Genomic DNA, 16,275 nt, shown 5'->3' with positions numbered 1-16,275 from the left:
GAGCAACGTCTCAATTCATTCCATCTTCGCTGCCTCTGGAGAATACTTGGCATCAGGTGGCAGGACCATATCTCCAACACAGAAGTCCTTGAAGTGGCTAACATCCCCAGCTTGTACACACTACTGAGTCAGCGGCGCTTGAGATGGCTTGGCCATGTGAGCCGCATGGAAGATGGCAGGATCCCCAAAGATACATTGTACAGCGAGCTCGCCACTAGTATCAGACCCACCGGCCGTCCATGTCGCCGCTATAAAGACGTCTGCAAACGCGACATGAAATCGTGTGACATTGATCACAAGTCGTGGGAGTCAGTTGCCAGCATTCGCCAGAGCTGGCGGGCAGCCATAAAGACAGGGCTAAATTGTGGCGAGTCGAAGAGACTTAGTAGTTGGCAGGAAAAAAGACAGAGGCGCAAGGGGAGAGCCAACTGTGCAACAGCCCCGACAAACAAATTTCTCTGCAGCACCTGTGGAAGAGCCTGTCACTCTGGAATTGGCCTTTATAGCCACTCCAGGCGCTGCTTCACAAACCACTGACCACCTCCAGGCGCGTATCCATTGTCTCTCAAGATAAGGAGGCCCAAAAGAAAGAAAAAAAGAAGGTAAAGCTCCAAACATTAGCTCATCTTTGATTAGCAAGCGTTAGTGGTTTAGCTGCCTAAACAGATGTCCAGACTTGTTTGCGACACCCATTGTTTGTTCCCCTTAATCTGCTCCCCTTTATCTGCACCATTCAGCAGTCACTGATTTGTTCCCCTTTGTCTGCACCGTTCAACAGTCATGTACCCTTAACCACAAGTTTCAACATGTCCGTAAGCTTTCTTCAGCAAGTTCAGCAACTATCTTCGCTGCCTTAGAGCATGCTGAGTATAGAACAATACTTGACCAATTTTTCAGGCCTCCATTCCCCCCCTTTGACCCGATAAATTTACAATTTATATGGATCACTACCCTTTTGGTATCAAACTCGTTTTTCCTCTAGCACATTCCTGAGTAACTCTTTCCTTTGTTGCCCCTTAATTATGGACTTTAACTTCAATACCAGTTACATATTATACAGCACAATCAGTATTAACACAATTACACTCGCGTAAGAGGCTATCCGTATCCATGGTGGTATTTATACATTAGACCCCCAGTTCATAAAGTTATCCCACCAATTGGTGGTTCTTATTTGGTCGATCTCTTTCTGTGTTTCTTCAGTTTTTTGTCGAATCTCATAATACCCTTTTGCGGCTAACATCCTTCGTTGTTCCTGTAGATTAGTCGTAAGTGGCTCAATCTCATATTCATGTCTTTCAAGATACTGTATCAGAGTGTCCTTAATTCCTTCATGTACGTTGATGTTCACGTGTTTCTGTCGATATATGTCCACAATTTCTACTTGACCAACCCTAGTTGGCTGTTGAGGCACCATACAGAACGTGGGGTTGTCAGGTTGGACAGGTTGTCTTTCCTTGGGGATAGCTTACAGCAGTTGTTGTTGAGCAATATTGTCCTTTGCCTTTATACGCCACTTGAGTAATTCCAGAAGTAGCCTTGGTTGTTTCCATTGTACAGTTAACAGTTAGGTTAATCTTAAATCCACACATTAACTCAGGGGTCTTATATATAGGATAGAGACAATTAACAATGTTGCCTCCCATCTCAGATCTGTTCAGAGCTGTTCCAATTACTTCATCCTTGTTCTTAACAGCATAATGTAGAATATTATGATATTTAATTTGTTCACCATTTCTAATCACTCCTATATTTTCCACCTTAAATAGTGACATGGGGTTCTCATTCTGTTAATAATCCCAGCATGCCCTTCTGCAACAGTAACTAACCCTTCAGTTCCTTCTGTCATAGTTAAACTGGTTCGAGCTATTCTCCCATTCTCTTGGTTAAGGTTAGCTAATATATTTTTAACCTGTTGGGTCAGGGTTCTCAACTTACTCTCTATATTTTGGAGGTCGATAGTGTTAAACACTAAGTTGCTCGTGCTAAATACCGTGACGGCATCATTAACCAGACTTTTTTTCCTACAGGGAGTTTCTTTTTCACCCTTACTATCACTGTCTATATTCGTTCATTCTCGTCCCAATAATTGTCACATCAATACTTTATATAATTCCCTCATTTTTGCTGGACACCAATCTGGCAGGCCTATGTCTGAAATATCCAATACAACTGGTACTAACCCATACTGCACATTGTCACCCAGAAGTATGTATATAATCATTGCTAACCCATTTTTGGGGCCAGGGAGGCTATTAGGGCAGGTTACTGGGTCCAAGTTCAGGGTAGTTGTAGGGAATGCAGGGTTAACTGTCCTCCCGCCACTCGCCGCGCTTGGGGCCCTCATAGTTGTCTTTGTTGGTGCCTTCCCTTGGTACAGACTCAGGGTCCGGCTACCAAAAGTACAACTTCGCCATCCCTTTTTGGGGTCGGTAAGGGGCGGGTAGAGCATTCCTGTACTAGTCAACCCACCTGTACCCTTCTATCGGTACAGTTCCAACCGAATTGATGGTTCTTTAATTGTACTTCATGGCACACCAACTCCTTACTGTTAGTTGGGCTCCTCACCCATGATCAATTAGGCTTGTCCCATATTGGAACCATCCAAGCTTGGTCTAACTCGAGAGGCTGTGCCTGATGGAGAAACCATATTGAGTTGGATTGTCCTTTAACATTGGTGGTCGTACACTGCAGCTTTGTAGGTTGATTACCGACGATGATGCTGATAGTTCCCTTGTTTGGATCACACCGACTTTCCCCTCCTTGCACCACAATATTCTTGACCAGTTTACCCAGTTTCTTTTATTGCTTCCTTCGCCCTTTCTACCGCTTCTTCGTTCATGTCTTTTACTTCGCTCGGGGTCTCCGGACTCGAGGTGGCTGTCATTACAATAGCTGTGGCAAGCGTACATACACACCAACTCATGTTGGCAGATTATTCACTCCTGTGATACACAACCAAGATAATATCTGCTGTTATTTACAAGCACTAAATATCTGATATTTATTGTGGACCATTCCCTAGATCATAATCATTATCACCCAGTCTCCTTAGCCTTAATCAGGCTGCTCAGGGCTTGGGGATGGTCTATACCATCCTGGTTGGTAGACAGGGGGGTTGAGTGGTCCTAGATGTGGAACATTCCAGAGTGAGGTGAGAGGTGGGCTGACTGGAGTCAATGTCTTGGGTCTAGTGTCCTGTGGTAGGGGTAAGTTTAAGACCGCTCTATGGCGTTTCTCCTCAATCTCGTGCTTTCCTTGGATAATAACTATACCGAGGTAAGATACTTTCTCTTTCATGATCTGGGCCTTTTTAGGATTGACTTTCACTCCTGCCTGTTGCAGTAGCTATAAGAGTTCTTTCAATAGATCATAATGATCTTATTCTGTTTCTGTTTGCAGTAGTAGGTCATCTACATACTGTATTAGGCACTCCGGTCAGGAGAAGATCTTCAGGCAGTTCGGCAGTCTCTGGTGAAATATAGATGGGCTGTTATGGAACCCTTGGGGCAACAGGTTCAAGTGTACTGCTGGCCTTGGAACATAAATGCAAATTTATATTGGCATTCTTGTTCCAGTGGGATAGACCAGAATCCATTGCTGTTATCTAGAACAAAGAAAATTACAGCACAGGAACAGGCCCTTCGGCCCTCCAAGCCTGCGCCGATCCAGATCCTCTATCTAAACATGTCGCCTATTTTCTAAGGGTCTGTATCTCTTTACTTCCTGCCCATTCATGTATCTGTCTAGATACATCTAATACTGTAAAGTACTTGACAGCTGGCTGCTGTGACATAAGAGTTTCGGGACCGGTTGCTACAGTGGGGGCGGTAAGGGGTGTTACCTTGTTTAGTTCCCAATAGTCAAATGTCAGTCACCAAATTCCATCTGGCTTACGTACTGGCCAAATGGGTGAGTTGTTGGTGAAAGCTACTAGTCTGAGCACTCCCTGTTTTAGGAGGCTGTTGATTACTTTGCCTACCTCCTCTTTGGCTTCCTTGGGGAAGCTGTACTGTTTCTGGGGTTTAGGTTCGGGTCCCTCAATCACAACCTCTCCATTTATTCTACCACAATCATGTTTAGTCTTAGCAAACAGGTCCTGATATTCCCATAACAGTTTCTGCGTTTGTTCACTTTGTTGAACTTTGGTTCATTTCCTCAGGTTTTAGCCATAATTCGATCATAGCACTGATTCTTTCTGTGTAGGCACCACCCGGTGTTAGTCCAGTATTTTCTACCATCACCCACTTTCCATACATAACAGTTGACTGGGTCAAAGAATAGTCCCTGTTGTTTCATTAGATCAATCCCAGTAATATTCCCTTCCTCGTTTTCACCTACCCGGTCCAATAAGATACAAGGGTGGCTAAAGATTTGCATGCCTATTGTAAAACGTAGGGGTTTGCTTCCATATCCTTACTATGTCTGGTAAATCCACTAAGTATAATTCTGATGAGAGCATGCGAGGATCAAGGGGTCCTTGATGATTGAACACTGTTCTGGATCCTCCAGTGTCCCATAAAAATAAGGTGAGGCGGCCTCCTACCCCACAGGTCACTGTAGGTTGTCCAAATTCATCCCAATTTCCCCTGCACACCCATTGTGAGGCCTGGCACCATCATTGTTGAGGATTTGGCAGTTCCGGGTAGCCTGGCCAACTAATACCGGGGTGACCCATAATTGGGACCATCCTAAAGAGTCCTTGGGTTCCCCAATCTCCTTTGCCTTCGAGAGGCAGTTGTCTTGGTTAGTTTCCTCCCGCACCCAGAGGTACTTCTGAGTTAGCATGGGACTACCTTCTCGGGGTATCACAATCCCTGGCAAAGTGCCCTTGCCTTCCACAGTTGTAGCAAGCCGCACCATCCTTTCCTGCACTTCCTATGGGTCCTGCTGACCTTCCCCGCCCTGCCTGTGCATATCGGGATGGTCCCGAATATGGGGGTGGTGGTCCTTTGTTAGGAGGTCGTCCTCGACCTCCTCCTTCATTTTTCCATGATGGTCCTTGTGCAACAAAGGCATAGAGTGTGCCCTGTAGGGATTTGCTTCCTGATTTACTTTCTCTCTCAGCTAAATCTTGCTCCCAGGCTCCAGTCATTCTCCTAAGCGCCCATTGTTCTGCATGGCTCTGATTAGTAGGGTTGTAAGATTCACAAGCATTCTGGCTTGATTCATTGCAGTGGGCGATGAGTGTTCTTACCCACCTCGGTCCAGTAATATTCCCTAAATTCTGTCTGACCAATCCGGGTCTGTAAACTCCTTCAAAATTGCTCCACAGCTGCTTGGGAAAGGGTGTTGGTTATCTCATTGCCTACATTTGCGCAAGCCAGCTGTGGGGTCGCCTTTGCTGGCTTCCAGAATGGCTGTCATCATTTGGTTGGGGGTCCTATTCCCTAACTGTTGGGGCTGCGGGAGGGCGGAGAACAGAATTGGGTCTACACGCATTCCCAATAATTTTACTTCCTCCCGGTCATCCAGTCTGTGCAGTGCCCGGAGCTGGGTGATGGCGGTAAAAGTGGTGTACGGGTCTTCCGTACCATTATACTTAGGAACCTCGTTCTGCATCTCGGCAACTGAGTGATGGTCTACAGAGTGATGTAGGTCAAGATCTGACCTTCACCTATTGCACCCGCAGCTTCGACCATTCTACGGGTGGTTACGGGTGCCAGGGGGGCTGATGGTTCTAAGGGACCACCAAGTGCTGGCGGATTATCCCAGTCTCTCTGGTCCCCATAATGGTCGCTGTCATCATCGTCATTATACTGACTAGCTCGCCACGCAAGCTGTTTCCAGTCTACTTCACTGGGGTTCCCCCGGTTATCGTCAGGCTCTTCCCTGTTGTCAAAGTCGCACATTATGCCTCTTTGGGCAGACAATTGAGACTGCAGTTTACTGATCTCTTGCTGACACTTCATGTGGTCTCCCTGATCGTGTTTGTTGTCTGCGGTCTGTTGTTGTAAGACCTTCATAGTGATCTGGAGAAAGCTACATTTCTGTTCAGCTTTAGTTAACTATTCTTTAGCCCTTTCAGCTTCTCGTTCAGCCTTACTGTGACTGTTCAGCCTTTTCAGCCTGAGTTTGGAACTGGCTCAAAAATACTGATTGTTTCTGTTGTTCATCCTGGGACTTATTCTCCTTTTCTAGCTGGAAGACCTGGTCCTTCCAAGCATCCCTATCCTTTTGCATCTTTACCAGTTCTTTTAATTACTCTACTTCCCTTTCCATCCAATTCTCTCATACATGAGGCAATCGCCATTGCCTTTTCTAATTTAGGGGCTTTGTTGGTCTGGTGAGTACGAGCATCCTCCCAAAGCTGCACTCCAACAGATCCCTGACCTGTGTACTGCTTAACAGCAAACTCAATCCATGATGGCCACTTATCCTCTAAGTACCCCCTCAATTCCAATTCCCAATCGGGTCAAGACTGAGCCATTTTAATACTAACTTTCACTGGAGGATTCCCTGAGTCCTTAACTAACTCGGTGTCAGGTTCGGATCCTGCGAGCTTAAGAGAAGTTTCTTATCAGGATCCTGCCGACTACGCCAGTTCTGTTGTGCCTAATTTAACTCGGGATGGGAAGATTGACTCCTTTTCCAAATATGTCAAACTCCCAGGCACCAGAATACAAACATATGACAAGGAGAAGTTTAGTACAACAGTTTTACTTAGACACCAAATAAGTATAAGTCTCACTTTTTGTACATGTTACTACCCGTCAACGCAGAGGTGATCAGTCTCTCGTCACAGTTGATCACTGGCCTCCGGACTCAGGGTCCTGCCTTCGAGAGTTGTTCCTAGGTTCCCGCTGAGGATATACTCAAGCTTTAACCCTTATATATTTAAAGGCTCATTGTTCAACCCATGACTCACTTGATCGTGTCTTGCATGGTCCTTAAGATAAAGCTCCAAACATTAGCACATCTTTGATTAGCAAGCGTTGGTGCTCTAGCTGCCAAAGCAGATGTCCAGACTTGTTTGTGACACCCATTGTTTATTCCCTCAATCTGCTCCCCTTTATCTGCACCGTTCAACAGTCATGTACCTTAACCACAAGTTTCGACATGTCTGTATGCCTACTTCAGCAAATTCTGCATCTGTCTTACCTGCCTTAGAGCATGCTGGGTACAGAACAATACTTGACCAATTTTTCAAGGCCTACATTATCAAATGGCAGAGTAGGCTCGAGGGGCCGAATTCATATTTTCGTATGAAATGCATCCAACTTTATCCGGAATGCTTTGCATTAACCTAAATATATGCTCTTCGAATAGTCAGTGGCAACTGTCACTAAATATTTGATAATTCTTCAGAATCTGAACACTTTCAGCAACTCCTCAGGTAGATAGTTTGCTGGTCTGATAAACAGATTTTTGGTCTCTCAGGGATATGGCAAATGGGCGGGAAAGTGGAGTTGAAACCTTTGATCAGCCATGATTGTATTCAATGACGGAGCAGAATTGATGGGTGATATGGTGTACTCCTGCTCCTATTTCTAGTGTTCTTGGGTGTTCTCACTTAATCTCTTCACCTCCCATGGAAGTAGCCCAAAGTTCTCAAACTCATTTCTAACATTAACTCCACATCCCTGGTAACATCCTAGTGAATCTGTATGGCAGTTTTTCCATTGTGTTTTCTCCCATAATTTCAGCATTCAAAACAGTGCAAAAATTGATTGTTTCCTGCCCTCGTGCCTCAGTTGTAGAATGTCAGGAAATCATCTGCTGCCCTTGTTCTTCTACGTGGTAGAGGTCGTGGGTTTGTAAGGTGCTGTCGAAGCAGCCTTGGTGAGTTGCTGCTATGCAACTTGTAGATAGTACACACTGCTGCCACTGTGCATCAGTGCTGAAGGGAATGGATGTTGAAAGTGGTAGATGGGGTACCAATCAAGTGGGCTGCTTTGTTCTGGATGGTGTTGAGCTTCTTGAGTGTTGTTGGAACTGCACCCATCCAGGCAAATGGACAGTATTCCATCACACTTGTTACGAGAGTTCCATTTTTGTTAAAACTTGGGAATCTATATTTAAGAAAAAACTAAAAAGGATTTCATGGACACTGAAGCATCTGGAGATGGCTGAACTTTGTGCCTTTTTTTTAAAAGAAAAAAGTGGTTTGGGACTGAGTTGACCTGAGAGTTGAATGTAAACCATTACTGGAAAATACCCGTTTACAAAGAACAGAACAGGGGGTTGGTTTTCTAACCTAAAGGGACAGATGTTTACAAGCAAGTGACAAAGGAGTGATTAATGGTGGTCATATGACTTGTTTCTGGAAAAAGTTTATTTTCAATTTGAGCTGTTGAAACAGTCAGTTGTTGTTTCTGCCTGGAGAGAAAAACTGCCCACCTTTCTCTTTGAAAAGGAATCCTGCACCTCTTAAGAAACCCTGTATTTCAGTTGTTGCATATTTTTCTGAAGAATTCCTGCTTCAAGCTGTACTGTTGCCTCCTGTGTTTTAAGAAACCCTGAATCTTTGCAGAAACTTTGAATCTTTAAAAGATTTGAACCCAATGTGTAAGAAATGACACCTGTTCCTGCACACCTGATGGAAGACCTATGTGAAGCTTCTGCAGTTGACTTTCTTGACCCAAAGCAGACTGTTTATCAACCTCACCTGGAAAGACTCTGAGTGGCATCCAACTATTCAACTTTGGGACACCTCGCCAAACCAAAGGACTTCCAACTCTTTGCTTCAGTATAAGTTTTTTTTTTCCCTTCTATTTCTTGGTAACAGTCAGGAACAAAAATCCCTTTATTCCCTGGTTAACCAGTTTTTGGATTTATGTGTGTGAGGAATTTATTGATCTGCTGTGACCTGTGGAGAAGTGGGACTGAGTTAACAATGCACTCCTATCGCCTCAGTTGTAACACACTCCTGACTTGTGCCTTGTAGATGGTGGACAGGCATTGGGAAGTCAGGAGGTGAGTCACTCACCATTTCTGACTTACTCTTGTAGCCACAGTATTTATGTGGCTGGTCCAGTTCAGTTTATGGTCAATGGTAACCCCCAGGATGTTGATAGTGCTGGATACAGTGATGGCAATGCCATTGAACATCAAGGGGAGATGGATAGATTCTCTCTTGTTTGATATGGTCATTGTCTGGCACTTTTGTGGTGCGAATGTTACTTGCCACTTATCAGCCCAAGCCTGGATGTTGTCCAGGTCTTGTTGCATCTGGATATGAGCTGTTTCAGTCTCTGAGGAGTTGTGAATGATGCTGAACATTGTGCAATCATCAGTGAACATTCCCACTTCTGATCTTATGATGGAGGAAAGGTCATTGATTAAGCTGGTGAAGATGGTTGGACCTAGGACATGGCCCTGAGGAGCGCTTGCAGTGATGTCTTCGGACTGAAATGATTGACCTCCAACAACCGCAACTGTCTTCCTTTGTGCAAGGGCTGACTCCAACCAGTGTAGAGTTTTCCCCCTGATTCCTATTTACTCCTGCTTTGCTAGGGCTCCTTGTTACCATACTCTGTCAAATGCTGCCTTGATGTCAAGGGCAGTCACTCTCACCTCACCACTTGAGTTCAGCTCTTTTGTCCATGTTTGAACCAAGGCTGTAATGAAGTCAGGAGCTGAGTTGCCCTAGCAGAACACAAACTGAGTGCCACTGAGCAGGTTATTGCTGAGCACTAACCTAGCGCTTAGCACTATCGATGACCACTTCTATCACTTTGCTGATGGTCGAGAGTAGACTGATGGGGTGAAAATTGGCTGGTTTGGATTTGTCCTGCTTTTTTGTGTATGGGTTATAATTGGGCAATTTTCCACATTGCCGGGTAGATGCCAGTGTTGTAGCTGATGTCACTTTCACCTCACCTCTGGAATTCAACTATTTTGTCCATGTTTGGGCCAAGTCCATAGTGAGATCTGGAGCCGAGTGACTATGATGAACCCAAACTGAGCATCAGTGAGCACGTTGATAACATTGGTGAGAACTTCTTACATCACTTTGTTGATGATTGTGAGTAGCCAATTGGGATAGTAATTGACCCTGGTTAGGTTTGTCAGTCTTTTCATGTACAAAACATACCTGGGTACTTCTCTACATTATCAGGTAGATGCCAGTGATGTGGCAGCACTGGAACAACTTGTCTTGACCTACGACTAGTTATAGAACTCAAGTCTTCAACACAACAGCTTGAATGTTATCAGGATCCATATACTTTGCCACGTCTATTCCTCTCAGCCCTTCCATGATATCGTGTGGAGTGAATAAAATTGGCTGGAAACTAGTTATTAAAGCCTCCTTTCTAACCCAGTGCATCCTCCGAGTAGTTTTCAACATGGAGGAGTATTGACCTTTGGCTGAGGGAGGATGGTATGTGGTGATCAGAAAGAGATTTCCTTACCCATAATTTCCCTGAAGTGATAAGGTGTCATGGGGTCCTGGGCGGCACAGTGGTTAGCACCGCAGCCTCACAGTTCCAGCGACCCGGGTTCAATTCTGGGTACTGCCTGTGTGGAGTTTGCAAGTTCTCCCTGTGTCTGCGTGGGTTTTCTCCGGGTGCTCCGGTTTCCTCCCACAAGCCAAAAGACTTGCAGGTTGGTAGGTAAATTGGCCATTATAAATTGTCCCTAGTATTGGTAGGGAAATATAGGGACAGGTGGGGATGTGGTAGAAATATGGGATTAGTGTCGAATTAGTATAAATGGGTGGTTGATGGTCGGCACAGACTCGGTGGGCCGAAGGGCCTGTTTCAGTGCTGTATCGCTAAGCTAAACTAAACTAAACATTCAGGGTCACTCCTAGCCGAGAGCATGCCACTGTGCCCCACCACAGGTCAGTTCACTCTGCCGATGGGACAGATATATGCAAGGACTCTGAGACAGGGGTTAATTAATATGATTTTGTAAATATGACTGTGTTACACTTGCTTGATTAATGTGTTGTCTACCTGTCCCACATTGGCTTGAGTTCCCAGATGTTAGGAAGGAGCACTTTGCAGGCTTGATTGGGCTGAATATTCCTTTATTCTGCCCAAATCCTACGCTGAAACTAAAGACTAGCGATCGTTCCAATTTTATTCTTACACATCCTTCATTGTAGAGGCTTGCTAGGCCATTTCAGAGGCGATCACATTGGTGAAGAGCTGGAGCCACGTATTGACCAGACCTAAAGGACATTCAGTTTTACAACAACTTTCTTTACCGCTACCAGATTTTTTCTTTTTAATTTCCAAATGTAAGAAATTGTAATTCGAATTCAAACTCACAAACTGTCTTGAAGGAATTTGAACTCAAGTCTCTGCATTCTGGTACTATAACATTACCAGCATGCCACTGTCAATTTTCCACATTAAAGCCTCTATGTTACTATAAACTGTAGATGAAAGTCCTGACTGTTTGTGCCTGGTGCCAGATATATATTCCCAGTGACTGAGCTTTCAAACTGGCAGAGGGTGTATAAACTAATGGGTGACACACATTTCAATTACTGAGGGGAAAAGCAATTGGATTTTTCATCCATATTATTATTGTTAATTCTCCTGACTAATAGATCAGCAGTGATTGTATTGATTAGTCAGTGGTGATATCTCAGACAGTTTTCTAACTGCTTCCCTCAGAATCAATGCTTCTCTGCCACTTGAGTTCAGATTGTGATTTACTGAAATAAAACAGCAGCCAAAATATGACAGCAGAAAGTAAGTGGGAGAAACAAGTGGATCATGTTGTCAATCAGTATCTGATGCAATGTTGGACACCAAAGGACAGAGAAAACTAATCGCATTAAAACTACTATAGATTCTCGGTGATTCCTCACTCTTCTAGAACAATACTTTCGATTTCTGTTTTGGTTCATATGCTTCCCATTAATGAATGAATCAGGATCTGAGGTCGATAGATTTTTGCTAGCCACGTATAGAGTCATAGAGTTATATAGCACAGAAACAGGCCCTTCAGCCCATCGTGTCTATGCTGGCCATCAAGCACCTAACTATTCTAATCCCTTGTAGGCTATGGTGTTTCAAGTGCTCATCTAAATACTTCTTAAATGTTGTGAGGGTTCCTGCCTCTACCACCTCTTCAGGCAGTGTGTTCCAGATTCCAACCACCCTCTGGGTGAAGAAGTTTTTCCTCAAATCCCTTCCAAACCTCCTGCCCCTTACCTTAAATCTATGCCCCCTAGTTATTGACCTCTCTGCAAAGGGAAAATGTTTCTTCCCATCTAACCAATCAATGCCCCTCATGATTGTGTACCTCAATCATGTCCCCCCTCAGCCTTCTCTGCTCTAAGAGAGCAGTCGGACCTCTTCAAGGGTTTTGGGGGGAAAAAAACCTAACAGTGACGTCACAGGAAAGCTGGAAGGTGATTGGTTGGTGAGTCACTGCTGTTAGGGAATAGCTCTAAATAGCTGGGTAAGTATCTAAGGTAAGAAAGGTTTACAGTTTATTTTCATACATAGTAAGTATTTTTTTTTTAATGGAGTTCTGTCGTAACGAGGACCAGGGAAGAAGGGCCGTCGAGTAATTGATATTATTTGATATTAAGATCTTCCAAAAGGTTTAATTTAAAGGGTTACGCCATGGCAGGAGAGCTCAAAGCCGTGGTGTGCTCCTCGTGCTCTATGTGGAAAGCCGGGAACAATTCCAGTGCCCAGGACCAGCATGTGTGCAGGAAGTGTCTCCAGCTGCAGCTCCTGGAAGCCCGGGTTTCGGAACTGGAGCGGCAGCTGGGGACACTGTGGAGCATCCACGAGGCGGAGAGTATCGTGGATAGCACGTATAGAGAGATGGTCACACCGCAGGCTCAGACCCCACAGGCAGGAAGGGAATGGGTGACCATCAGGCAGAGCAAGAGGACTAGGCAGGCAGTGCAGGAATCTCCTGTGGCTATTCCCCTGCAAAACAGATATACAGCTTTGGATACTGTTGGGGGGAATGGCCTCTCAGGGGAAAGCAGCAACAGCCCAATTCATTGCACTATGGTTGGCTGTGCTGCACAGGGGAAGAGTAAAAAGTGTGGAAATGCAATAGTTACAGGGGATTCAATTGTAAGGGGAATAGATAGGCATTTCTGCGGCCACAAAAGAGACTCCAGGATGGTATGTTCCCTCCCTGGTGCTAGAGTCAAGGATATCTCACAAGGATGGCAAACATTCAAAGGGTGCATGGATGAACTGCAACAATTGTTTATTCCTGTCTGGCGCAAAAGTAAAATGGGAAAGGTAGCCAAACCATGACTTACAAGGGAAATTAGAGATAGCATTAAATCCAAGGAAGAGGCATTCAAATTCGCCAGAAAAAAACCCACAGACCTGAGGACTGGGAGGGGATGAAAGACCAGAACAAAAGGCAGGAAGGGGAATAAGAAAAGTGATAGGCAGAGAAATCAAGGGCCAGAATCAAACAGGGCTACAGTGAAAAATAGTGGGAAGGGGCCAAGTAACGTTAAAAAGACAAGCCTTAAGGCTTTGTGCCTTTATGCACAGAGCATTCACAATAAAGTGGATGAATTAATCGCGCAAATAGATGTAAACGGGTATGATATAGTCAGGATTACGGAGACATGGCTGCAAGGTGACCAGGGATGGGAAATGAACTTCCAAGGGTATACAGTATTTAGGAAGGACAGACAAAAAGCAAAAGGTGGTGGAGTTGCACTGCTGGTTAAAGAGGAAATTAACGCAATAGTGAGGAAAGATATTAGCTCTGACGATGTGGAATCTGTATGGGTAGAGCTGAGAAACACTAAGGGGCAAAAAACATTAGTGGGGGTTGTATGTAGACCCACAAACTGTAATGGTGATGTTGGGAATGGCATTAAACATCAAATTAGAGATGCATTCGATAAAGGGACATCTGTAATTATGGGTGACTGTCATCTGCATAGAGATTGGGCAAATCAAATTAGGCACAATACCATGGAGGAGGATTTCTTGGAGTGTATACGGGATGGTTTTCTGGACCAATACTTTGAGGAACCAACTGGAGAACAGGCCATCCTAGATTGTGTAATGAGAGAGGAATAATTGACAATCTATTTGTGCGAGACCCCTTGGGGATGAGCGATGTTAATATGATAGAATTCTTCATCTGGATGGAGAGTGACATAGTTCATTCTGAGACAAGGGTCCTGAATCTTAGTAAAGGAAACTACAAAGGTATGAGGTGCGAGTTCACTATGATGGATTGGGAAACATTACTTAAAGGGACGACGGTGGAAAAGCAATACAAACATTCAAAGAGCGCATGGATGAACTGCAACAATTGTTTATTCCTGTCTGGCGCAAAAGTAAAACGGGAAAGCTAGCCAAACTATGGCTTACACAGGAAATTAGAGATAGAATTAGATCCAAGGAAGTGGCATTCAAATTCTCCAGAAAAAACAACAGACCTGAGGATTGGGAGCAGTTTAGAATTCAGCAAAAGAGGACCAAGGGATTGATTAGGAAGGGGAAAATAGAGTGCGAGAGGAAGCTTGCGGGGAACATAAAAAAACTGACTGTAAAAATTTCTATAGGTATGTGAAGAGAAAAAGATTGGTGAAGACAAATGTAGGTCCCTTCCAGGCAGAAACGGGAATTTATTATGGAGAACAAAGAAATAGCTGACCAACTAAATGCATACTTTGGTTCTGTCTTTACAAAGAAGGGCACAAATATCATACCTTAAATGTTGGGGAACACGGTTTCGTGAGAGAGAAGAACTGAAGGAAATCAGTATTAGTAGCGAAATGGTGTTGGGGAAATTGATGGGATTGAAGGCCGATAAATCCCCAGGGCCTGATGGTCTGCATCCCAGAGTACTTAAGGAAGTGGCCCTGGAAATAGTGGATGCATCGATGGTCTTCTTCCAAGATTCTTCCAAGAACTGTGGAACAGTTCCTACAGATTGGAGGGTAGCTAGTGTAACCCCACTATTTAAAAAGGGAGGTGGAGAGAAAGCAGGGAATTATAGACCAGTCAGCCTGACGTCGGTAGTAGAGAAAATTCTAGAGTCCATTATCAAAGATTTTATAGCAGAGCATTTGGAGAACAGTGGTAGAATCGGACAGAGTCAGCATGGATTTACCAAAGGGAAATCATGCTTGACAAATCTACTAGAATTGTTCGAGGATGTAACTAGTAGAGTTGATGAGGGGGAGCCAGTGGATGTGGTTTATTTGGACTTTCAGAAGGCTTTCGACAAAGTCCCACATCAGAGATTAACATGTAAAATTAAAGTGCATGGGATTGGGGGTAGTGTATTGCGATGGATAGAAAATTGGTTGGCAGACAGGAAACAAAGAGTAGGGATAAATGGGTCTTTTTCAGAATGGCAGGCAGTGACTAGTGGGGTACTGCAGGGACTGGTGCCAGGACCCCAGCTATTCACAATATATATATAAATGATTTAGATGAGGGAACTAAATGTAATATCTCCAAATTTGCAGATGATACAAAACTGGGTGGGAGGGTGAGCAGAGAGGCTTCAGGGTCATTTGGAAAAGTTGAGTGAGTGGGCTAATGCATGGCAGATGCAGTATAATGTGGATAAATGTGAGGTTATCCACTTTGGTAGCAAAAACAGGAAGACATATTATTTTCTGCACGGCTCTCAACTGAGAGAGGGGAACATGCAACAAGACCTGGGTGTTCTCATACACCAGTCGCTGAAGGTAAGCATGCAGGTGCAACAGGCAGTAAAAAAGGCAAATAGTATGTTGGCCTTCATAGCAAGTGGATTCCGAGTACAGGAGCAGGGATGTCTTGCTGCAATTATACAGGGCCTTGGTGAGGCCACACCTGGAATATTGTGTACACTTTTGGTCTCCTTATCTGAGGAAGGATGTTCTTGCTATACAGTGCAGGAAAGGCTTACCAGACTGATTCCTGGGATTGGAGGACTGATGTATGAGGAGAGACAGAGTCAGTTAGGATTATATTCGCTGGTGTTGAGAAGAGTGAGGGGGCATCTCATAGAAACCTATAAAATTCTAACAGGACTTGACAGGGTAGCTGCAGGAAGGATGTTCCCAATGGCCGGGGAGTCCAGAACCAGGGGTCATAGTCTAAGGATACGGGGTAAAACTTTCAGGACTGAGATGAGGAGAAATTTCTTCACCCAGAGAGTGGTGAATGTGTGGAATTCGTTACCACAGAAAGCAGTTGAGGCCAAACATTGTATGTTTTCAAGAAGGAGTTCGATATAGTTCTTGGGTTTAAAGGGATCAAAGGATATAGGGTGAAAGCGGGAACAGGTTACTGAGTTGGATGATCAGCCATGATCATAATGAATGGCGGAGCAGGCTCAAAGGGCCGAATGGCCTACTCCTGCTCCTATTTTCTA

At 44.4% G+C, this 16,275-nt stretch overlaps 1 protein-coding gene across 2 annotated transcripts in view; it reads left to right on the top strand.

The window, feature by feature from the left end:
* LOC137385128 (NACHT, LRR and PYD domains-containing protein 3-like) overlaps nt 1-16,275 on the top strand; it is a 42,556-nt gene that overhangs the window by 12,698 nt on the left and 13,583 nt on the right. The gene's annotated exons all lie outside the window — the stretch shown is intronic.

Source organism: Heterodontus francisci, chromosome 28, assembly GCF_036365525.1.
Source record: "Heterodontus francisci isolate sHetFra1 chromosome 28, sHetFra1.hap1, whole genome shotgun sequence".
NCBI classification, from domain to species: Eukaryota; Metazoa; Chordata; class Chondrichthyes; order Heterodontiformes; family Heterodontidae; genus Heterodontus; species Heterodontus francisci.
This window is presented reverse-complemented; position numbering and strand designations above follow the sequence as displayed.